At 41.1% G+C, this 26,176-nt stretch overlaps 1 long non-coding RNA gene across 1 annotated transcript; it reads right to left on the bottom strand.

The window, feature by feature from the left end:
* Nucleotides 1–15: 15 nt before the first annotated feature.
* Nucleotides 16–25,660, bottom strand: LOC142150184 (uncharacterized). The gene is made up of 5 exons (XR_012691064.1): nucleotides 25,553–25,660; nucleotides 21,650–21,704; nucleotides 21,002–21,097; nucleotides 19,363–19,620; nucleotides 16–30 (listed from the first exon to the last, which is right to left on the bottom strand). It is a non-coding gene; the product is annotated as an uncharacterized LOC142150184 (long non-coding RNA).
* Between the last annotated feature and the right edge of the window lie 516 nt (nucleotides 25,661–26,176).

Genomic DNA, 26,176 nt, shown 5'->3' with positions numbered 1-26,176 from the left:
ACAGGCTCTTTTATAACATTTCTGGAGTTGCTGTTTGGTGTATGAAAAGAAATAGTAGTTACAACTAACGTTCGCAATGTGTGCGAACACTACTTACATAGTACCAGAAACATTCTCATGCGAATGCAAACAGAATGAGTGTAACTCGGTGCAATTAATATGATGGAAATATTAATTAACTTTTCACCCCATTATATTTTATATTAAATTCTAGAAATACATTAAACTTATTTACATGTTGCTTCGATAATGATTAGGTTACATATTAATCACATTGCAACCAATTGTAGTGTACATAAATTATTGATTACCTCCTTCGTCCAATTATTAAACTCCAATAACAGATTGTGGAGACCTATAGATTTGCTGATACTGAGAGATGTATAATTAACTCATGCAAATGATCCTCTATACAGAGTGGGTCATTGATGAAGTAAAGCAATGTTACTTCACTGACCTAACTGTATAAAAGAGATGATTGAAATCAATATAAAAATACCATTGCAATAAATGTTAAAGGAAACAAAATAATTTAAATGATATTAATACATATAATTGAAATAGTAATAATGATAATATGAACAACAACAGACAACACATGACATTGCAGTAATAACTGCAGTTTTCAATACACATTTTATTTATTATTTTTTCACTCTTTATCACTTCATCACCAAGTTTAGGTTTAATTATTTTGCCAGTGTTATGGATCAGGGATCCTGATATTTTAAGAAATGTATTAATCAAGATATTAGTTTTTGCTATAACAAGGCAAACATTACTGAATGCTCCACTTAGGTACACCCCTTTTACCTTTGTCCTTAGTCCATCAGTGTTGAATGTGTAAGGGTGCACCCCCAGTATGCAATTGTATAGCTGAACAACTGGTTTGGAAATGAATAAATTAAATTCCCTATAGATTTTATTCTTTTATGGAATATTTTTAAGTTTTCTCAATTTATATTTACAGTTTATCCCTATCCATGAAGTCACATCTCAATGAATTATATTATATATTTTCCACATTTCTAATTTTTTAGAGATGAGAAGAATGCAAAGCTTATTAGATGATCTTAAAAACTGTGGCCTAAGAAACAACTTGAGAGTAAGAGGCCTACGCAAATATATTCTTCTGGGATAGTTGGTGCACTAATTAAGATATTCAATGAGTGCTCAAAATAGATCCTGATAAACAAATGTTATATGATAGAGTACAGAGAGCATTAAATCTGAGGGGATCACAATCAGATGCTCCCAGAGACATTATATGTAGGTTTCATTACTACATGGAGAAGGAAGATATACTCATAAGGTATGGAACCTAGGGTATCAGTTTCAAAGGACGTAACAGACATGTACCAAGATTTGTTGTGGCACACGCCACAACAGTGGACACTTCTAAGGTCACTGACAGAGGCTACTGCTCTTCCCTCAGAGCCCGCAGACCTTGAACATTTCTGTGATGTATTGAATATTCCCAAATCTGCCACAATTGACTCAGACTACCCAATACCTACCCCCGCTTCCAGATAAAGAAAGGTAGTAGACAAGTAGAGGATATAAGAGAAGAACATACAGAGATATGGAAGATACTGCTGATTGCCTCTTGTGTTTTTTCTACTTACTTTTAAGGTTTTATTTAACACATCCTGGTTCCCCATACATCATATATGCCCATATAAAAGAGTCTTTAATCAGCTTGAGGATCTTATAAAACTAATGAAAACCTTACAGCTTCATTTGTAGTGCATGTTTGGGACACTATGAGGCCTTAGTTAGCTGGCCTGATCCTTAGATTCCAAAATTCCAAAATTGGTAGGGCTAGATAACATATCAAGTGGTTCCAGACAAGACTTACCCTATGTTTATTCCAATAAAAGTTGATTAGGCGATTTCTGATGTTTTGTTCTTAGCATGCAGCCAGTTGTCCACGTATACCCTCAGTAGACATCTATATTTGCAATAATGCTTATTATGGGCTGAACATTATCCATAAAATACATATTTAAGAGGGGGAGGCCTCTGACTTTGAAAGTCACTACTACCCACATCTCTATTTAAGCAACAATCCAGAGAGGAAGGCCAAGTGAGTCACCATAGTTTTATCAAGGCGTATCCTGGTAAGAGAAATGAAGTCCCACATTATAGAGAAAGGTAGATGTCTGTTAGTCACAGGGAAAATCTATAACCAACCTTTCAGTTTAATGTTTATGCTCCCAACCAGGGTCAGCCAATCTTTCTAGCCAAGACGCTTGAACAGATTGTGTCACCATTGTTGATGAGGAGTTTAACTGGATCCTAGAGCCAACATTAGATTTTTTTACTGTTCACACCAGATTTCCCACTAGAGCCTTTGTAAGTTATACAGTGCACGAACACTAGCTGGCTGACACATGGACATTGCAACACCCAACAGACAACTACACCTTTTTCTGAAACCCACACTGCACATATTCTAAAATAGGTTTCTTCGTTTTGAGCCACAGACATCTAAACTTACAGCTTAGATCACGGATAATGTAGATCACCTAGTCACATCATGCTCCCATTTATATGTTCTTGATCGTGCCCAACTCCATCCCTGGATGGGGCCCCTGATGCTCAATGAGCTTCTAATTAAACACCCAAAGTATAAAACCCAGATAGAATCTGGTATTGGAGAATATCTAAAAATAAATGACAAGCCTAATATTTCCAGTGCAACCCTCTGGGAAACCCACAACTGTGTGTTGAGAGGGAAGTGTATCCAATAAGGTTCTTTAGCCAACAAACATAAAGAAAAACAAAAAGAGATTCTGCTTTATAGACTTCATTATAGGCATAAAAGCTCTATATTAATCTCCGTCAGATAGAGTTATGATCAACAGTACCCACTGATTTTTGAGCTGGTGATAGATAGCAATTGTTAAATTATTTTTGGAAGTACATGGGATTGAGATGGAGGGCACTATCTTCATTATTATGCTGATGACATACTATTGACCATCCCACAACCTCAAATATGGCTTTCTAATCTTTAGACAATTATGGACAATTATTGTGGCACCTCCAGTTACAAGATTCAATTTTCTAAGTTAGAGGCCACATGTGCCCTCTCAAGAAAATGATCCCCTTATGCCCAGGTTAAAGCTCAAGTGGCAACCCCCAAAAAATTAATAAACTAGGAGGTTTTACTTTTGAAAACCTATACCATATTTCATTCACTTGCAGCTTGCTCCACTTCTATAGAATCCTATAACCTAAAAATGATTTGTATATTAGCTTACTCCTGTGGAGTCTAGCAGTGGTGTCATAACAGCTGCACTCCTTTCTATAACCACACACTTACATAGTCCTATTAAGCCTCATAAATAAAACTGCTTATTTCTATTTGTTTTGCTTTGTTTTTTTCTTTATACCACTTACTAGTATTTAAAACAAACTATATGGGGGGAATTCAATTGGCCGCGTTACAGGTAAAAGTAATGCGGCCTACGCATTATTACCGTTATTGCGGTAATAATGCGCTTTATTACCGTTATTACAGTAGTTTCAACGCCAGCTTTTTGCTCGCAGCTCCCTGCGAGCTGATAGCCAGGTTAAAACTACTGTAATAACGGTAATAGTTTTAACGCCAGGCAAATTCGGGGGGAATTGAATTCCTCCCTTGGTGTTTAAGTGGCACCACATTGAAGCCCGAAACTGAGCCTCATTTTGCTCGCATTAGCCCCATGTATGATCAAAAGAGCAGCGCTGTGGCAAAGAGAGGGGTTGGGCAGACATCGGCTCAGTGGCGGATCCAGGGGGGGGCGATCGGGGCATTCGCCCCCCCCTAGCAGCAAAAAGCTAGGTCCCAGCCGCCGATTAAAACGGGAGGGGCGGGGCTAACCGCGAGCGGGGGGGGGGCTAAATGTGTGCCAGCCAATCAGAGTGGTCCCAGCCGGCGACCACAACGGGAGGGGGCGGGGCCAATCGCGGGCGGAAGGCGGGGTTAACGCAGGCCAGCCAATCAGAGCAAAGGAGGGGCGTGATTATGCAAAATCGTCCCCCCTAAACATAAAGTCTAGATCCGCCCCTGCATCGGCTGCACCCCCACCCCAAATTTTTATATTTTGGGTTTGATGATGGATTTACTTCTCGATTGTCTGTTTGTCTTATACATGTATAACAGCATTGTACATTATGACATGATTTAGTATGTCTTTGTGTTAGTATTCCAAGTTTTATTATAATTGTTTTAATGTAAAATTTATTTAGTGCAGTAATAAACATAATGAAAATTGACAGCATTCGTATTGGTCTTTTTCTTTTATAATGAGGGGGAAATGTATTAATCAAAAGCAGGAGGTGAAGGAGATTTTGTGGAGGGATGGTCCATGTGCACCTTCGCTGAGATAGAATCCTTCAAAAGATCTAAGTACTGTATTACTCCTACTATCTTGTCAGTGATGGGAATACTACTCAATTTACAGTTCTCGATTAGATGTCTGATTCTTTAAAGGTTAACCAGCTGAACCAGGTTGCAGTGAATTCTGCATTTCTATCTAAGGCAGCCAGAATGATTTATTCCATGGACATTTAAAAATTGAGTGTCATGAACCAGTCCATTATCGATGGGGGAGTAGCAGACTTCCACTTGACTCGTATAACTGCTTTTGCCACATTATTAAAAAGAATTATTAGAAATCGGGGTATGAATAATGTTTAAGATCCAAAATTCAGAGCCAACTGACACCTTGTCACTCAAGACTTTTTAATTTATTTATTTTAGATGTTTATTATCTATTTTCAGAAGGGCTGGAGATTTGGCCAATCCCACCAAATGTGCCAAGGATCTCCTTCCATACAATCACAGCACCAAACTCATCAGATAATCCAGGGAACATTTTCCTCAGAAATCTGGGACATATGTACTTTCGGCTTCTGACATTGTACTAAGTCTCTAAGACCATTATATTTTCCGATGATGACTGGGTGACCAATGACTGTCTGAAGGATTTTCAGACACTCTGGATTGTCTAAAAGTTTATCTAAATCAAATTACCAGGCCTGTCTAAATTTAGGGAGGGAGGGATAGATGTCTTCTATAAGAAATTTGTAGATTGTAGAAACTTAATGTTTAAGTTCTTGGCAGATGGTACGGAGCAATTTAAACTGTTTTATCTCAGTCACCCATATTTCCCTGTCTAGGAGTGTTGTCTTCTTGTATGCTTCGATATGGACACATTCCCTCACCCTTCACCAGCTGGCAAACACAGAGGGGTCTCGTCGACCACCCATTCTTCAGAGCATGAGGTTTTAAACATGGAGGGAATTTTTCTTTATATATGAGTGAAGTCAGTGGGGATAGTGGCGAGAAGATGTTTCAGATTTCTCAACTGTTTCCATTTGGAAAAAGGTGGCGTAATTGTGGGGCATAATATTTTAGGCAGAACCAGGGGTCCATACAAGGATTTCTACTAGTCTAGTTAGATACTGTTCTTCTATAGAAACCCATAGTTTAGATCTGTTTGGATGCATCCACTCCATGACTCTAGTGAGGTGGGCAGCATGGTAGCATACTAGGCAATCCTGTAACAATAAGTGCCTTATTAACAGGGTTTACTTTAGCCTCAGACAAAATCCCTGATGACTCAAAAAGCCAAGGAAATTACAAAAAGCGCTGCCAACTTTTTCAGACATTAAACTACCACCATAAAATACACTTTTCATCAGTAATTTCTGATATTACACATTTATTATATAAAACAAAAACACATTCATAAAACACATATAAGCACTATTGTTATAAGAACAAAATACATTAAAATCATTCATAGTCCGAAAGAGGAAACTTCACTGGGTCTTTGAGACTCCTCCTCAATAGTACACATAAGGGGAAAAATGCTTGTATTATAATAATAATAGAACTCTAGTGATGTATGGCTCAACGATCAGAAGGTGTTTTTTGTTCATTCACATATGACAATAATCAAAGGAAACAAGCTGCCCTTATTAGAGGCATGCAGTCACAATCCTCTTCAAGGGATCACGTTAGGACCGAGGTTGAAGCAGTCTGTCGGCTGTTCGCTACAATGCCAGCTGCAGATGGTAATCAAATTTCCCCTCCAACACTGAACTTATGCTATCCAGTATTTGCTTCTCTTAATAGGCTTGTCCTTCTTGCGCGAATGCACTCTCCTAGACCCAGGTCATTATTTTAAATTAGTTATTCTGTCAGAGTTCCCATATAATGATCCAAGCAGAATCCTGTAATCGCATTCAATCAGCATTTCTCCACAGTTGTGGTTTCATCATGAGTATTTAGTTAGCGCCCTTAGAGGTTCTTTTTTGGATAACATTCCCCGATGACTGCCTGAGCCTCTTTAAAGAACCTAGGTGGGATATGGATGGGACGAGGTAAAATGTTTTGAGCAGGTGTTACAACTATGTCTGTTATTTGTACCTAGCAGCAGTGCCTCATACCAGAGGTGCTGCTGCTCTGTTCCTGAACTCTTCTACTTGCCTGAAGGCATTAATCTCCTTGCATTATGCCTGATTAGAACTGCACCTGCCGCACTGCTTTAAGTACCTGCCTCTAGCTGTGCTCTGTGCAGTTCATCCGTTTGTTCCTGGCTGCTGCTAACCTGCTCCTGTGCTATTTGGTATATACCTGCTGGACTGAACTTCTGTGTATGACCCCTGCCTCTACCTTGGACCTTGCCTGCTTGCCTGAGACCCTGAATCATTTGCCTGTACCTTGGACCACGCTGTTTCTCCTTCTGGAGAATTGAACACAGTATTCTAGATGAGGCCATACCAATGATCTATAAAGAGACATTATTACTTCTTTCTGCAACCGATTCCTCTCTCTATGCAACAAGCATCTGACTTTCTCATTGCTTTTTTACATTGCTTACCTGCTTTTAAATCACCTGAAATAGTGACTCCTATATCCCTTTACCTCCACAGTAGTTTCCATTATAGTGCCATTAATACTATATTTAGCCTTTGGGTTTTTGAGACCCAAGTGCATGATTTTGTATTTTTTGGCATTAAACTATATTTGCCACTCTCTTGACCATTTCTCTGGTCTACCTAAATCATCACTTTTTGTTTTACCTTTCCTAGTTTGTCTACCCTGTTGCATATCTTTGTGTCATCTGCAAAAAGGCATACTTTCCCTTCAATATCATTTGCAATGTCACCAATAACGATATTAAAAAGCACTGGTCCACGTACTTGGGGTACTCCACTAGTAACCTTTCCCTCCTGTGAATGTACTCCATTTACTATAACTCTCTGTTTTCTATCTTGCAACCAAGATCTTATCCATTCAACCATCTTAGAATCCAATCGAGATTTTTTTAAACAGTCTGCGATGTGGCACCATGTGAAAAGCCTTACTAAAATCTAGATAAGCTACATCTACAGCTCCCCCTTGTTCTACTACTTTAGTCACCCAGTCAAAAAAGTCAATAAGATTTGTTTGACATGATCTCCCCCAGTAAATCCATGCTGTTTGGAATCCTGTAAGTTACTGGATTTAAGATATATTACAACTATTTATTTTAAGAGCGTTTCCATCAATTTCCCTACTACTGATGTAAAGCTCACTGGTTGGTAGTTGATTGCCTTTTCCTTGCTTACACTTTTGTGCAGTTGGACTATATTTGCTCTTTTCCAGTCCTCTGGAATTACTCCTGTAGCTAGTGACTGGTTGAATAATTCTGTTAATGGTGTTACCAGCACCCCTTTAAGTTCTTTTAGTATCCTTGAATGTATCAGATCTGGACCCATTTATTTATCCACTTTCAATTTTGAGAGTTAGGACCTTCTCCTCTGTAAATGTACTTGTATCCACTTCAGTTTTATGAATATACTTGCAAGTAAAAACTGAGCAAAAATAATTATTAAGATGGTTTACTATTACCTTGATTCCCTCAACAAGACTCTCACACTCTGTCTTTAGTTTTGTTATTACTCCTTTCACTTATATGCCTAAAAAAGTTTCCCCCCCTTTACCTACTGACTGGGCCATTTTCTCTTCAGCTTGTGCCTTTGCACATCTGATTACCTTCTTTGCCTCCTTCTGTCTAACAAGATACACCTCTTTGTCTTCATTATTCTAAGTCTGCTTTTATTTCCTAAAGGCCATTTTTTTTTGCTTTCATTATACTTGCTACTTCTTTTGAAAACCACACTGGCTTCTTTTTCCTTGTGCTTTTCCTAACCCTTTTGATACAAAGGTCTATTGATTTTACAGGGCCGCCATCAGGGGCGTACAGGGAGTACAGCAATATGGGGCCCAACAGCAGAGTTGGGCCCCACCAACCCTTTCCCCAAACAAATTTATTAGGAGAGGGGGCCAATGCAGTGAGTTAAGGGATGTAGCAGGTGCCATTTCTAAGCAGCAGCTGCTCCTGAGAGGTGAGAGATGGTGTGGGGAGAGACCTGTGTGTAATTAAGGATGCGGCAATAGGCCCCCTTGTAGGCAGCATGTCTGCGCCACTACCAAGATGTTGGGGCCCCACAGCTGCCGCCATATGCTATGTCTATGGTCACTCAAAGGGCCTCAGTTTTTTATTCAATACTTTGTACTAAAGAAGTATTTATGCTTTTTTTCCCACATACATTACGACCCCTCCGATTCTTCCAATTCGATCCTTCCTAAATAAAGTATATCCCGATATAACTATGTCCCAGTCATGATTTTCATTCCACCATGACTCCGTAATAGCCACAATATCCATATAGTCCCTTGTCATTATCGCATTTAGCTCTGGGATTTTATATTCTTATCTCGAAGCATTTGTTTGTGGATCTTCTACTCCAAGCTCATCTCTCTGTTCATCTCTCTCTGTTTATTTTGTTTTGATCTGCATTGTCTTCTGTTACTGTGGATATATTTCCTGTTCCATTAGCCTGAAGAAACGATACATCTTGGCTGGGGAGCAGATTGCTTTATTCCTATTTAGTTCACTGTCCCCCTCTACTAGTTTAAACAGTTCCTGATGAAGCTTCCACACTGCTTAGTATTCTGGTACCCCTTGAAGATGGGTGCAAGCAGGCCATCATTTTTGTATAGGCCCCTATCTTGCCAGATGGCATGACTACGGTCTATTAATTTAAATCTTTCCTCATGACACCACTTCTTTAGCCACACATTGAGGTTTGTAATGCACTAAGTCCTGTCATTATCTCTGCACTGAACAATACTGCTGAAAAGTTACAGTGGGTGCCACCTGTTTTAGAGTGGTCTCTAACTTACTAAATTCATCTTTTTCTGGCCATGACTTCAGCATTAGCCAGGTCGTTTGTCCCTACGTAGAAAATGACACCCACATCCCCATCTTTTCTTGCTGCTTTCACAAGTCTTAACATGTGCTCTTTATCCATTGGAGCTGTGGCTCCAGGTAAGCATCTTTCTTGTTTCTCTACTTCAGTAGATTTGTGGCTGAGGGTTAAATTGTGGGTGCTGAGGAGTATGTTGAAACTACAGTAGGTATCATGAACAGTGGAGTAAAGTATACAGATCCTTTACCCTTCAGGGGTCATGAAGAGAAGGGTGCAAAATGCACAAGTAAGCCAGTGACGTGCACTATACCCAGAGGGAAGCTCAATGAGATAACACTGAGCATCCTGTCATCACAAGTATGGAGGGAACTCTGAAATGGCAAAAAAAATGAAGTAGAAGAAGACTGGAATGAAAGCTGAACACAGCAATAACTGATCAAGAGTAGGAAGGAATAGGGCTGAGGTTAACAGGTAAGAGATAATGTATTGGGCTCCAACAAGTTGTGACTTACAGCTGCATATTGGGTGTGTAGGAGGTTCTCAATGGGGGGTCTAAGACTCACAAATTGGCTGGTATAGGATTGTATAGGAGCAGGAAAGAGGGTTTAGAAAAGAGGGAAGAAAGTATGAAACTATAGATTTTGAAGTGGTATTTTTGGATGTGGAATAGGTGAAGATTGTTCATAGTACTCTGTAGTATTGGTAGGTTGTTGGAAAGGATATACTTTGTAAAAGATCGTAAGTGAGAACTCACAGATGATAACCCTGTCAGGGGCCAGGGAAATAAAAAGACATGAGAAAGCTCATGGGTGGATATGAAGTCCATCCTGTGGTAATGGATGTCTTCAACAGAGGGCCATACCAACATTTTTAATATATTCTGACTGAAAATTATTTAGGACCAACATGATAAAGTGCATTAAAAAAAATAAAAAATAAAATAAAATACAGTATTGTCCACTTGGAATCAGATTAAATTGATATATGTGGGAGTAGTATTCTTGTGAGGTTTGCAGAGGATCTGATTTGAGGAAATCCCAAAACTATAGGTGTGTTGCAAGTACCATGATGAGGGTTACTAGTGTATAAAACATTGTGAGAGATTTAGGTTTGGACTGTTACTGTGACACTTCAAAAAAACTTAAAAAGGATGTGTTCGTTTACACATGAGTGGGCAATCCTGGGTGTTCTTCCCCAAAACACGAGAACCTCCAAAAGGGAGTTAAAATGGGATTTTTATACTAACGTAAAATCCGTTTCTCTTAATCCGTTGGGGGACACCGGGACCTTGGGGTATATAGTAGGACAGGCGAACGCTGGCACTTTAACTGTCAGTTAACTAAAGCTCTGGCTCCACCCCCTCTATACCCCACCTCCTGCTAGAGGCCAGTCTATGTTTAACCAATCCCGCAGAATGGGAGATAGAGAACCAAAGAAAAGAGAATAAACTTAACACACAACATTCTCTTAACATTCACACAGAAGCAAAAACCAGAGCGTTAAGGGTGGGCGCCCGGTGTTCCCCCAACGGATTAAGAGAAACGGATTTTACGTTAGTATAAAAATCCCATTTTCTCTCACATCCCTTGGGGTACACCGGGACCTTGGGGACATTCCAAAGCTGTCTCACGGGAGGGAACGCTCAGAAGAAACGGCCCAAAGCACCTTTCTCCCAAAACTTGCATCCCTAGAGGCAAACATATTAAATCTGTAAAACTTTGTGAAAGTGTCTACAGAAGACCACGTGGCCGCTTTACACAACTGTTCACTGGAGGCACCATGGCAGGAAGCACTTACAGATCTTGTAGAATGCGCCCGTAGATTATCTGGGACAGGCTCCCCAGCCCCACTGTAAGCCTGGCGGATAACAGCCGTAATCCACCTAGCAATGGTCACCTTAGAAGCTGGCCAGCCTCTTTTGTGAGCATCGTAAAGAATCAAAAGATCCTCAGTTTTACGTAACTTCTGAGATCTTTTAACATAAATTCGCAAGGCACGAACAACATCAAGATAACGAATAGAATCATCGTTATCGGAAGATGAGGAATCAGTTAGAGCCGGAATGACAATATCCTGATTCAAATGAAACTTAGAGACAACCTTAGGAAGGAAGGAGGGCTTAGTTCGAAGAACTGCACTATCCTCATGAAAAACTAACAGAGGAGGCTTACAAGACAAAGCCACAAGCTCTGAAACTCTGCGTGCCGTAGAAATGGCCAAAAGAAAAACCGTTTTCAAAGTAAGAAATTTGAAATCTATTGAATTCAAAGGCTCAAATGGAGGATGCTATAAATCACTCAACACCAAATTCAAATCCCATGGCGGAACCGGAGGAATATAAGGAGGTTGAACATGGAGAACACCCTGAATGAAAGTTTGCACATCAGGTATAACAGCAAGTTTTCTTTGAAAGAAAATTGAAAGAGCTGACACCTGACCCTTAAGAGAACTAAGACGCAAACCTGCATCCAAGCCATCCTGCAAGAACCTGAGTAACCTGGCCAGACGAAAAGAAGATGTAGAATACCCTTTCTTTTCGCAGCAACCAATATATGTCCTCCAGACTCGATGATATATTTTGGCTGAAGCCGGCTTTCGAGCACGAAGCATGGTCTGAACCACCCGACTCGAAAACCCCTTAGCTCTTAAGATCCTGGCTTCAACAGCCACGCCGTTAAAGCCAGATGATGCAAACCTTGATGACAAAAGGGACCCTGCATTAGTAGATCTGGGCGTATCGGCAACCGCCACGACCGACCTCCTGCCATGAAGAGCACGTCGGTGTACGAAGCCCTGCGCGGCCTACTAGAGGCACTGAAACACCCTCCCTCTTCACCTTTTACAGTACTCGTGGAAGCATGGCTATCGGAGGAAAAAGGTACACTAAGCGGTACTTCCAAGGAACCGACATAGCGTCTACCGCAACTGCCCCGAGATCTCTTGCACGGGAACAGTAGCGGGGAACCTCGTGATTCAACTGAGATGCAATCATGTCGGCATCCGGTTGACCCCATTTCACCACCAACTGTTGAAACACCTCCGGATGGAGAGACCATTCCCCTGGATGCAGAGTCTGCCTGCTTAGGAAGTCTGCTTCGCAATTTTCTATTCCGGGAATGAATACGGCAACGAGTGCCGTAACGTGAGCTTCGGCCAACAGAAATATCCTGTGAGTCTCCCTCATGGCCCAACGACTCCTGGTGCCGCCCTGATGATTGAGATATGCCACTGCAGTGACATTGTCCTGCAGCAAATGTTGCGCACTTCTTAGAGCATGAAACACTGCGCGCAATTCCAAGACATTTATTGGAAGCTTGGACTCCTTGTGAGTCCAAAGCCCCTGAAACTGAGCCTGAAGACATACAGCCCCCCAACCCCTAAGGCTGGTGTCTGTTGTAATCAGAATCCAATTCCAAACTGAGAACAAGCGGCCCCTGGTGAGATTCTGCCTGTGTAGCCACCAGATCAGCCTCTGACGCATCTGTGGAGACAAGCGATAAACCTGACTCGCCAGACTGCAATGAGATTTGTTCCATTGCGACAGAAGTTCCAACTGAAACTGCCTCGCTTCGAATGACGATACCATCTTTCCCAGAAGCCTCATTGCAAAATGAATGGAAGGTCGCCTTGCCACCAACAGGGATTCACAGATTCACCATCCTCTGTAAAGCTAGAATCTTGTCCTGAGGAAAGAATACCCGTCTCAGACAGGTATCGAATAGGAGACCCAGAAACACCATCCGCTGGGATGGGATCAACTTGGATTTTTTGAAGTTGATAATCCAACCGTGCGACTCTAGGGTCTGGATTACTACCTGAATGTGCAATAGAAGCTTATCAGAAGAATCTGCCTTTAGAAGCAGATCGTCCAGGTAGGGGATGATTGTAATCCCTTTGGCCCTTAGCAAAGCAGCCATAACCGCCATGATCTTGGTAAACATACGTGGAGCTGTGGCGAGACCGAACGAAAGAGCCTGAAACTGGAAGTGCTCTGACCGAACTGCAAACCTCAGCAGGGACTGATGACCCCTCCAAATGGGCACATGGAGATATGCATCCTTGATGTCTAGAGCCACCATAAATTCTCCCTGTTCCATGCCGAGAATGACCGAGCGTAAAGATTCCATCTTGAAGCTAGGCACTCTGACCTGTGTGTTCAAAGCCTTTAGATTGAGAATCGGTCTGAAGGAGCCGTCGGTTTTTGTCACAAGAAAAAGATTGGAATAAAACACCAAACCTCTTTGAGAATGAGGAACCGGAAAAATCACTCCAGAAGACAGAAGGGATTGAATCGCCTCTGTTAAAGCCAATCCCCTTCTTGGACATGACGGAAGCCCCGTGGTGAAGAACCGTCTGGGAGGAAGACCGAGCAGATCAATCTTGCAACCCTGGCTCACCACTCCCCGAATCCAGACATCAGTAGTGGACTGACACCACTGATCCCTGAACCGCAGAAGACGGGCTCCCACCACCGACGACAGTGGAGGAGCAAAAACCCCGTCATGCAGACCGTTTATCTGCCGGCTTTGCAGCTGGATACGCGCATACTAGGTCCCCGCTGCAAACCACCTCTAGGGGTGGATGTTTGACCTCTAGAGGATTGTCCTGAGGAATACTGTCCTTGAGACCTACCTGTGGAACGAAAGGCCCGAAATCTGGACATGCTCTACTTGGGAACACTGATCGGAAAGTGCTCTTACCTCCTGATGCCTGACTAATAATGGAATCCAGCTGAGGTCCAAACAGAATACCTCCTGAAAAGAGAATGGACTCCAGAGCCTTTTTGGACTCTACATCAGCCTCCCAGGACTTTAGCCAGAGAGTCCGACACTCTGCAACCGCCAAGGCAGAAATGCGCGCTCCCATCGTCCCCGCTCCCATAGCAGCTTCTCCTAAATAATCCGTTGCCCTCTGAATCTGTTCCACTAAAGGAATCAGTTCAGAGAATGGCCTGCCTGCCAACAAACCCTCTGACAATTGTTCCGACCAGCGATCAACAGCTTTGTTAACCCATGCTGATGCTAAAAGCAGGCCTCAAAGAAGCACCCGCTACCACAAAAATGGTCTCAACCTTCCGGTCTGCACCATCCTTAAGAATGGCTTGGTTAGGCAGAGGAATAGTAGTTACCTTTGCCAACCTCGCCACAGCTGCATCCACTTGAGGAAGCGTCTCCCACTTAGCGAGAACTTCAGGGGGAAATGGATAACACGACTGCAGTCGCTTAGTCATCTGAAACTTCCTGTCTGGGGAAGTCCAAGATTTCAACAGCAACTCCTCCAAGTGGGGAGGCCGGAAAAACCACCTCCCTCTTTTTGCGTCTTTCAAAAAGAGAGAATCCAGAAGCCTCAGGAACTTGCTCTTCAGGAATATCAAGTACCTGATGCACAGCCTGAATTAACTCTTCCACATTCTGACGATCTGGTGGAACCTCCACCAGAGAAGCAGCATCTATGTCAGAGCCCAGCGGTAACTCACCCTCTTCTTGGGAACCACAATCAGAATCAGATTCATGTCCCAGAAAAGAGATGTCCACCCGCCTCCGCTTACGTGAGGAAGACGGTGTGGCCGACTGCATCATCCTCTCCAAGGAGGAAGAGACCGCTACCAGACCCTGTACTGAGGATGCAAGACCCTGCACCCAGGCTGGTTCTACAGACTGCACTGGAGCAGCAACAGGCAAAGCCTGAACTAAGGAAGCAGAATCAGAAGACTGAGCAGCCTGAGACTGTACCTTCTGATCAAGCAGTTCCACCATATTAGAGACCGAGCCCAAGCAGGCTCCTCCGTGTTTGAACAGACAGCAATTGTTTCACCAGGAGTAGTCTCCGTGGGCCGACAGGACACACACAGAGCATGTGTTCTTGGCTGCCCAGACGGTAACTTAACATGACATACAGCACAGGTGAAACTTAACATAGCAGCACCAGCCCTGCCACGTGTAGATTTTTCCCTCTCAGACATGTTCAAAGATGGGACAAAACAGTACACTGAAATACACACAATACAGCACACAAACTTCAAGAGAAAGTGAGCCTGCAATACAGCCAAAAGCTCTTTAGTGTGTAAAAAATACAAAGGCTAGACACACCACCCCCCCAACCCTTTACCTTACAGTATACAGGATAGAAAAGGGGAGAAGCAGGAGCTTTTTAAATGGCTGCCTATTCAGGTGTCTACACACGAGGAGTGAAAGACCACCACGGGGGAAGTGCCGAAGAGGAAAACACTCCCCCCCCCCTCAGGGCCCAGCTCTGGATTGACTAACGTCTAAGACAGACAAACAACTCAACCAATCCACAGCCTAGCAGGGCTCACTGAGACAATGACCCTTGCCTGTTCCCTGAGCTAAAAATAGAACTTTATCTCTACCCAATTAAACAGACTTCTTTTAGGAAAAAACAGCCAGCTCAGGGAACCCACTGCGATTTCTACTGACTCTCTCTCTCTCAGCACTATGCCTAGAGAGAGTTTCACTTACCTGCTGCCAACCCTCCAGATGCAGTGTGTGCAGACAGCATGCTCTCTGTACATGGAGGACAGACCCCAGCCACCAACAACTGTGTCTGGCTCCAATGGAGGGTTAATTTCGGCAGAGGGAGCAGACAGACAAGGAGGACCTACACGGCACCTCCGCTCCCCTCCCCCCCCACAGCCGTCCGTGCTGTGTGCTCCACAGATCTCCCCCATCGCTGCCTCACACTCTCTCCCCGCCGGTCGCAGCCGCGGGAGAGCAGAATGAATGAATCTGCAGCGGAGAGTCTGACCGACAGCCGACTGCGCAGCTCAGCGAGCCGACGGCTGTCAGAACTCGGAGACACAGTCTCCGCTATCATTAAAATAATAAAAGCTTTTAAAAAAAAAAAAAGTAAAAACGGCTGCTAAGCAGCCCCGTGCACAGCCCGCTTTGCCGGGCACTTGAACTAGACTGGCCTCTAGCAGGAGGTGGGGTATAGAGGGGGTGGAGCCAGAGCTTTAGTTAACTGAAAGTTAAAGTGCCAGCGTTCGCCTGTCCTACTCTATACCCCAAGGTCCCGGTGTCCACCAAGGGATTTGAGAGAAAAACTGCTACTGGCAATGTCGGAAACGGCGAGAAATGTATTCTCCACATGTGGATCTAGCGCTCCCCTCCTACACTTGTGCTATTTAGGGAACATGTTTTTCATTCTGCAAATGGATTTTCTGGGAGCATCCCTACAGAAGGAAAAAACGGACTGGCAGGTTTTTTTGAGACATGGGAAAGATACATTAATACTCTCATCTTTCCTAAGAGAGCAGCTTCAGGAGTGCTTCCGCCAAACGCTATGGTACGAAACGAGGGTGTTTCTACAGGATCTCCCAATTCATGTTTGAGGATTGGGAAACCCTCTCCCCTTTCTGGTCTCTCTGTGCCTTGGGGTCCTCCTTCTACACGCATTTTTCTTTGTTGACTGTAAATATGCATGGAATACACCACTGCTCCGTTATGGCATGATGTGTTCTTCCTGTTTATGGCATATTGTGGTGCTGAGCCCTTTTTATTTTTAATATGCAGACCATGGCGAATGGGAATTGATGGCTACTTCCTACAACTAAACATTGCTCATACATTGCTTCATCTGTATATTGTAATGTCACCTCACTCAATGTTTGCTTCATCCTTATCATGATGTTTATATTCTCGCCTCTCTGTACCAGCTCAACTTGTTTGTACCCTGAACTTCAATAAAAAAAACAAAAACTGTTGATTTAAAAAACAAAACAAAACCTGCTGTGTTAAAAAATATATAAATTATGGCTTACAACAAATCCAGAGGAATACTACATATTTTAATACAGGATCTGCATATGGAAGAAATAAACATTGGTTCACTATATCTCAGATAATAGATCTTAGAACCTGGTGTGTAGCGAATAGCTAGTTGTCCTAACAGAAACAAGAACTCAATCTTATTGTGAGTCCAATAAATCAGGTCTCACCAAATCCCAGTAACAGTCTATTTCTTAGTTTTAGGAGTTAATTTAGTGAGGTTAAACACAACCACTAGGGAACAGTATGTTCTTCTGACATGTTAAACTCATGGTTGTAGATTTTCAGATAAGTAATGAAAGCAAAGCAGGTTGAGTATAAGCTTTCTTGAGAAGAAGACGTCCCAACTTATGAACAATGAGGTGTCCTCATGTGGCTGGACCAGTGTTTCCAGTCAATTGCCTGCAACACGGACTTCCATTCGATCCTAGACCGTTGCAGGCATCTCTACCATGGAGCAAAGTTTGCAGGGTCTTTGTATGGGAGCAGCATTATGTGAGGAAGCATGCAGTGTGACTCAAATCATGTTTCTAGAGGCGAACAAGTTGAAGAATCTCCATTTGTATAATTATATTCTGCCAAGTAATGAAGCCACTGATTTAATTTGTCTTCTATGTTGTGTTGTTAGGGAGGCCACATCCTTCAGGTCTGGAAAAAGGCCAAGATTTCAATAGTAATTGAGTCTTTACTATTAGGAGGAATTATAACATGAACCTAGTAAAGTTTCATTTTCTTTTCCATTGTCCTCAGTGGTATCTTGCAGAATGTCTTCTTTGATTGCTATACATTGTAAACATGCAAGCAAAGCCCTCTTACCTCTTTGCAAATATTCAGTCTTGTTTTACACGCTCAGCGTCTTATCTGTGTTTATATGTTTGGGTGGTTTTCATTCCATACTCAGACATACTGGTAGGTTGTCCACTGACAAAATTAACCCTAGGGTATGAGTGTGTTAGGTAATCTAGACTAAGCACCAATGGGGCAGGGGCTCAAGTGAATAACAAATATTCTCTGTACAGTGCTGCGTAATTAGTGGCATAGATGTTAATGTAATGTCTTTTTGACTAGTGTTGCTCTAGGTTTGTACCAAATCATCAACACATCCGGTGTGTTCTACACGCTAAATTAATAATACTTGTTTACAACTCTGCAACTTTTTTTATTATTTTGTTATAACCAATGTTTAATCCGCTATAGGAATGCTATAACGTTCACTCTGGTAATTGAGGAGTCAGATCGGTTGGATTCTTGAGACAAAATCATGAAACTTGCTATTGTGGAATGCATAAATAGGTTCGAAAAGGGTAGTTTTCTGCATGCTTGATCTTGGGGGGAAAAAACCCCCCCAAAAAACCACGAACCAAAACCCCCCAGTACCAAGCCTAAGTGAAAGATGCAATTGATGACATGTTGGGAGTGTGGGCTCAAACGTTAACTGGTATGTACATAGAGACCTAGGATCAAGCAGCTATGTTGGACAGGGGTCTTTTATTGACTGTTTGCTTCTTCCACACATGCATCCTATTACCCATCCAACATATCTGTCCTCAATCTGTCCCCATTTCTCTGTAATGCCCAACTCCTCATCTCGTGCCTAGTGAGTTACTTCCACAACTGCTTTTACCCCTCACAACTTACCACACTCTATACCGTCTCTCTCTTTCCACCTCGTCTCCTTCCACTTTTATCACCTCCCTCACACCACCTTAATTCTACCAGCCCTACCACTAAACACCTTCCATCACTTTAACATATCCCTCTTCCTCCTATTGTTTAGATTGTGCCCCTACCAACTTACCATCAACAATGGCACCGCCAAGACTTAAAAAAAAAAAACAGGACAAAAAAAAAAGGGATCACCCTACAACAATCCACAGCTACAAACATAAAACTTTTTATAGTTTTACTAGATGGAATACTGTGTTTTTTGTGGCACACTCATAGTACCCCCATACACAGCAATGCATTAGTGTACCTACTGTTTTATGCATCACTATGTATGTAATCCTGTATGATGACCGCTTACTGTACAGTACTGTGGAATATGTTAACATTTTATTTAAAAAAATATAACTAATAGTTTCACAACACCTGGAGAGTGCAGGTTACCGACCCCTGGTGTAGCGGAATGTGATGTTCTCAAATAGGTTTTGCATATGGCACATTCATTCCACATATAACCTATTTGATATTAATCTGAATGATTTCTATTTGCAGATCTACTTTAAATTTCGGTGGTAATAATTACGTTATCAATTTTGTAAGATAATTCCACATCAGTTAAAGGCACTATTGTTCTTTTCTTCTTACAAGTGCTTACCTAGAAAAATCTTCCAGCTTTGTAAAATCATTTCCAAAAATCTACAACAGTATGTCTTGGTCGTCATTTATTCTTCATTCAGCAGTTTCCAGACAGACGTAATCAGAGATTCATTTGATTTAATTTTTTTTATATTCTTAAAATACATCCAATTCACATTTACAGTGCAGTTCATGAATACATGTTTTAACCAATGTTAGGTGACAACCACTCAGATGTCATGAGAGGAAATTCATTTCAAAATGGTATCTTCTTGGTCTGAAATAAAATAAATGGAAGTTCTTAATTGTATTACTTTTAGAGTGATTAAGTACAACAGTTTTCTACACAAGAACAAAGTACTTTAATTTAAAAAATGTTATATGTTTCTGTGTGATGATGGCTAGTTTGCATATATCTATTTATTGGCAAGAAAAACATCTACCAAAGTGTGTATATCGAACAGTGGCCAAAAGGTGCTAAAGTTTAAAAAGCAATTAGTAGAATGCTGGTTTTACTCAGAAGTCAGTGTCATGCAAAGTATAACAAACAAACGCTCCTTCCCCAAAGAAACGACCATGCTATAAGATGTAGTTAACATAGGTCACCAACAGTCACTATGTGTGCTGAAACCTTCAAAAGAAGAGTAAAACCCACTACTATACAGAGGTACCACACCAGTCATTCAGAGGTTGTGTAGGCTGTAAACCTCTTATGCAATTGCTGCAAACCCTATATTGTTGCAGCTACTGCTTTTGAAAACAAATTCTCTCTTGGGTCTCCGATTCTGCATGTAGTTATGAAATTATGTCAGTTTTTAGCACTTGTTGGCATTAAATGTCAAAACAGATCGGATGCAAGATGACTATTTTCAATGACTCCCAACCCACTATAAACGCGCACTATAGTCTACCCATGAAACACATTAATAGATATACTATCAATATACAAAGCTGCCTTCATTGCACTACACAAGATATGCGTTATTTGTGATGTATGTGGACAACAACTGTTGTCATCTACATTTATATTTCAAGTGTACTAACCTCTTTTTTAAAAAAATAAAAATAAAAACATGTCTGTATAATTTGATAGCTGAAAACTATTTTTTTTGTTTCCCATTAACCCCATCCCACAGCCCAGCCTTTTCTCTGCCACGACAAAGTACAAATATTTCCAGCATGTAGGCACTTCGTAGACCAATATCACAATACTTGTGCTAATATTAGTGATCAAGCAAAAATGTGGGCTATGAGCGCACAGCTCATCTATGTTGCAATATAATATGTTTATAACACAGATGGTTTTCAGCATAGGCCTTTCAATAGGAAACGGGTTCAATATGACATAATACTTGTTCCCTGAGTGTATTACATTAGATGCCAAAGCAGTATGAACACTAAACATCTCAGGAAAGCACCGCTCCGATTTCCCACTTTGAGTTTTACTTTAGTGAAACTAAAGTAAAAACAAAGAGTGGATCATCTATTCCAACTACATCCTTAGTCAAGACGGCACTAACAGAAACAAGCATAAGTCCATTATATTTGATTAGGGAAAAATAAGATAACCGATTGTTTTTAATAGCATGGGTCTAAAGTAGCAGTTACGCTTTAATACAACAGTGACTGAAAAGCACCATATAGTGCAGACAACTCACCAGCCAACTCTTTCGCAATGCGAGCTGCTTCCTCTTGTTTCTTTTTCTCCTCAGCTTCTATCCTCCGATCCTCTTCAGCAATTGGCTTTAAATATCCTGGATAAATAAAGATGACAAATTATTAGGAACCTAAAAATAAAAAAAATGTATGAAAAGTTGAAGTCAGATAATCCACTGGTTTCTGGAATGTTTAATCTATCAAAAATATGAACCCTGTGGGTTATAGTTATTCATCACAATGCCAGAGCATGAAATCTCTGTATGCATGTTTGTTTTTCATTTTCAACAATATTGGCAATAGCACATTGTCCTGAAACTCTTCCCACCACAACATTTTAGCATTTTTACATATGGAACTTTAGATTCTGTTATTGCTTTCTTTAAACCTTTATTTGGCAAACATCGAACATTTTCAAGGATATTTTTTTGTAGCACTGTATTTATACACCATCTAGTGATCAATATAGGGACTTCAGAAACAAAAGTTGGCTATTGCTAACTTTCCAAGGAAAGGATAAAAATGTAAACGTTATTACATAAAAGTAATTTGACATGCATGTTGCTTGAGAACATTGCCAAATCAAGGGTTAAAAATAATGCCACGACTGAAAATTTTAAAGACAATAGAATTTAAAGTTTAACGCTTACCATATCGTGAACTTCCATATGCAATCCCAAGCAATAATGCAGAATATCTGGTAAACTTTATTAAAAAAAAAAAAAAAAAGAAAGTTAAGTGTTTTACCTTTAGAATAAGCAACATTCCAGACACCGCTAGGGGCATATTCAATTGTTAGCGAGACGGGTGAAAATCCTGCGCTCGAAAAAAAAACAAAAAACCTGCGCTCGTTTTTAAAAAAAAAAACCCCACTCAATTCAATTGTTAACATTGCATCCACCCCCTCGCGCTCTATTATTGGTCCTAGCGAGTTTGAAATGAGGAGTGGTTAAGGCAGTCATTTTAGTATAAAAAAAATAAAAATAAAATTAATGCAATCAAGAAGGGCCCCAGCACTGCAAAGGAGATTGGGTCCCTACACTGCAATCAAGAAGGGCCCCAGCACTGCACAAGAGAATGGGCCCCTACATTGCAATCAAGAAGGACCCCAGCACTGCACAAGAGAATGGGCCCCTACACTGCAATCAAGAAGGGTCCCAGCACTGCAAGCAACAATGCCTTCCCCCCTGGACAGCAGATTTACAGATTTTACAAGCAGGTACATTTTTTGCCATTTACAAACATTTCTTGAACACTGGCCAAGTATGGACATTTGTAAGGTACAAATATTTGTGGGACAGTGGGCAAGCCGGACATTTCTTCGAGGGTACAAATATTTGTTGGGACTTTGCGTAAATGAGTGTGTGTAGGTAAAGCATCAGAAAACTGAGGATTTCGTCCATGGTGAGTATTTTGTTTTTAATAAAAATCTATGGTGTACATGAGGGTATTTACTGTATTTCTTGGGGTTTTATTATTTTTAATAAAGATTTGTGGTTGGAATGAGGGTGTTGTGCTTTTATTTAACATTTTGCTTTGTGGAACTACAGATCACAGCCAGCCGTGGGCGTAAGAGCATTTTGGCACTTGTGGTTCTACAAGTGCAAACATGCACTGGGTGCCATGGGTACACTGGTGCTTGTAGTTAGACAAGTAGCAGCATGCCCACACTATTTAGGCCAACATGGCTGGCTGGGACATGTAGTTCCACAAGTCCCCCCAAAAAAAATTTCATACAAAATCCCCATTTATTACCCTACTACCCACAGCCAAGGGGTAGTGGGAAGAGCCTTAGTGCTATCGGCACTGGGCTGGGTGTCCCTAGGGGGGTGGCCCGCTTACATTTTTCAGCGGACCACACTACCTAGGGAATCCAGGCCAGCGCTGAACAGTCTGTGGGTGTTTAGTCATTATGGCCGTGGGACCCAAACTGCGTTCTCCCCCCCCCCCACCCCCGCTATAGTGCCTATCACCTCGGCTGGTTTGCCTAGTGCTGGTTTAATTAAAATAGGGGGAACCCTACGCAAAAATTTTAAAACACACACAGCAATAGCCTGCCAGCACTAGGGTTAAGACTAAATAGAGTGGGGAGCAAATGTTTTTGGTTTTAATAAATAAATAACATGCTACTTTTCACAATTTAGATGAGAGCTGACTGAGGTCAGGCACAACCACCCCCCCCCCCCCCCCCCCCTTAAAAAAATAAAGTTTAAATACATGCACCACTAATGGATTTTTTTAAAGGGGGAACTTTTAAAAAATTATTAATTATTACACTTTTATTTAAAAAAAATAGTATTTTTCGGTTTTTAGGTTATTTTTATGAACTTTTACACCTATTTTTTCAGTTTAATGTATATTTTCCTTATCTTAAAAAAATTTTTTTTTCTTTGAGCAGACCAAGGAGGTGCGAGATGAAACAGCAGATTTGCCTGATTCACCCACAGCGTTAAAAAACAATTGAATAGCTTTTTCCGCTGAGCGTTCGCATCCAGCCTATACTTTAACATTGACAAACGTTTGGAGCGCGATAAGACCGTTTCGGTGAAAAAAAATAAAAAAAATTGATTAGAATTGCGGGAGACGTTTCCGCGCTCGAAAATAATAAAAAAAAAAAAAAAAAAAAAAAAAAGACTTAACTCGCTCGAAATTACACACTCACTAACAATTGAATACCCCCCCTAGAGTTTTACAGTATAATGCACATTTTATATTGTTCATAAACTTAAAATGGCTCACATAAAGTATTGGTCAAACAAGAGATTCTCCCCGGCAAGAATAGCAAAACAGTGGTATGCCTAGATAGTTTTTTCAAAGGGGATATGGCTGCCTGCCAGAAGTCAACTGAATTGACTTGGCACCTACACTGTTGCAGTGTTCCCAACAACAGTCCTGTTCCATTTGAACAAATTGTTGTGTTGCAACTAAATGGATTCCAGGAGGGGTACCACACTGTTCTGATAGTTGGAACGTCACTTTTAAATTACTTATTTCTAAAATAAACAATATCTTTAGTGACATGACAGCCCATAACAAAACAAAAACACAGCAAATACAAGCAGTATGTTTAAAAATAAATAAAACACTGGCATTAATACTTATGAAGGCTTGTGTATTATTGAGCTAGATAATGTACGAGATTCAACTGTTTGTACGTTTTATTAAGCATGACCAGTGTGTCATCTGTTCTATTGCTTTATCATTTAGATAACGCAGCCTTTGCTTAGAAAAACATTTTTGATAGGATTAGCATCTGAGTGTACCAAGTGAATGAAAATTCTGTACAGGATGTAATTGGTGGACATACGTACAGGCAAGGCCATCCCATAGATTGTAAGCTTGCAAGCAGGGCTCTATTACCTCTGTCTGTATGTATGTATGTATGTATGTATGTATGTATGTATGACCCAACATTGTTTTATTACTGTTTGTTCCCAATTGTAAAGCGCTACAGAATCTGCTGGCACTATATGTTGATGATGAAGGCCAATGGTTTAACAGTAACATGTTGCACCTTGTGATCTTTTTCTGACCTAAATCAGATCTATTTACGATTGCGTGTGACTGTATATGAGGTAACTGCTCAATACATATTTCATACTTTTACACACAGCTAACACTTTATTTCCTTTATCACTGGGTATCATATCTTAGATACTGAATACATGTGAAGAAATTTTTGAAAAATAATATACATATGCTTCAGGAGAGCATGCAACTACGCATATAGCCTTAATGTATCACAACAGAGTGCCCCATTTTGTGCTAGTTTTCTTTCACACGTGTTGGAAATTTCCAATCAAGTTAAATTGTGATTGAAGAAAACTGGAAAATTGGGCACATTAAGGTCACTTGGATTTCACCATGATTACTTTTCAATAAGCACCCTCAATGAATAGCATCACTCACCATTAAAAATGGTGCATAGTTATAAAAATTTCCCAATCAGAACATTGCACAGGATATATTTTACTTCGTTCACTGCAACCGGAAGAGCGAGAGCACTTCTTACATTGCTCAATACCACTATGGAAACTGGCTAAGACTGGATAATGCATGAAAAGTTCAAATGTTTTTTTACAAAATTATTTTTCTGGAGTTCTATACTGGCAGATGTCACTGGGATTAGCAATGTTCATGCAATGTGCGTATTACATTGTTGCCAAGTTTGTTTGGTACTGTGATGAAAAAGCAAGAAAAGCTAGATAATAGAGGAAGAAACAACCTAAATAAACCATTATTATGTTAGACATCTTCATCACACATACATACATATAGTTAACTTGCTTGAACTGCTTTAGAAATGTCAATTAATTGTAGGCAATAGGGTGGGAAGAACAAAAAACTGAGATACATCAAGTTCACATAGCCCCAAATCTAACTGATCTCCTGGATGACATGTACTTAGCACTACAGGGTGACCCTACAGGCCGCATCCCTAATGTCACCTTCACTCATGTCCCAGGCGTGCCACTGACCTCCCAGCTCGATGGGGTCTCCAGAGGGAAGGAGAGAGGAGCTCTGTACCGGGCTCCCTAATTCCCGGGACTCACCTTGATGAGCGGGGACACTTGTACCGGTGGAACCATCTTGTCTCCTCCAAGTGACACTACGTGCGCAAGGCAAGCTGGGAACAGAGGGCGGAACCTAAAGGTGTCTGTCTTATGTCACCGGAAGCGTGCTTGTAGCGCCCCGCCCCCATGATCACATGACATGTAACCTGAGGCTGTCAGAGTAGATGTTTTGTGTCGTTCGGTCTCCACGTTGTATTGTATTTGTCACTGCTATATTTCCGAGCTGCACTTTGCTGCTAATTGACGGCATCCACGGTTTCCTTAATGTGATAACAGTGTACTAATTTTGCATTTTAAATACTCCTTTTCAATACAGCTTAACATCTAAAGCATAGAGAATAAGAACAGATAGTAAGGATTTTGCATCTAACATGCAGAAAATAGTTTTATTCTGCAGTTCAGTATTGGGAAACATCAACATTTCTAGAGACTAAGCTTTAAAGTCTGGACAGTTGTCAATTATAAATATAGGTATATAGTTCGGGCTCCCTTTTTCCAGGACAGTCATGAGGCGTGTTCTGCCTACCATATAAGTACTGCAACAATGCTCTCTGTGTTTGGCACAAACAACCTGTTTTCTTCTCCCTGGCATAAGGCCTTTGA

This window comes from Mixophyes fleayi, chromosome 1, assembly GCF_038048845.1.
Source record: "Mixophyes fleayi isolate aMixFle1 chromosome 1, aMixFle1.hap1, whole genome shotgun sequence".
In the NCBI taxonomy this organism is placed as follows: domain Eukaryota; kingdom Metazoa; phylum Chordata; class Amphibia; order Anura; family Limnodynastidae; genus Mixophyes; species Mixophyes fleayi.
The sequence above is the reverse complement of the archived record's forward strand: the minus strand, read 5'-3'. Positions and strand labels throughout refer to the sequence as shown.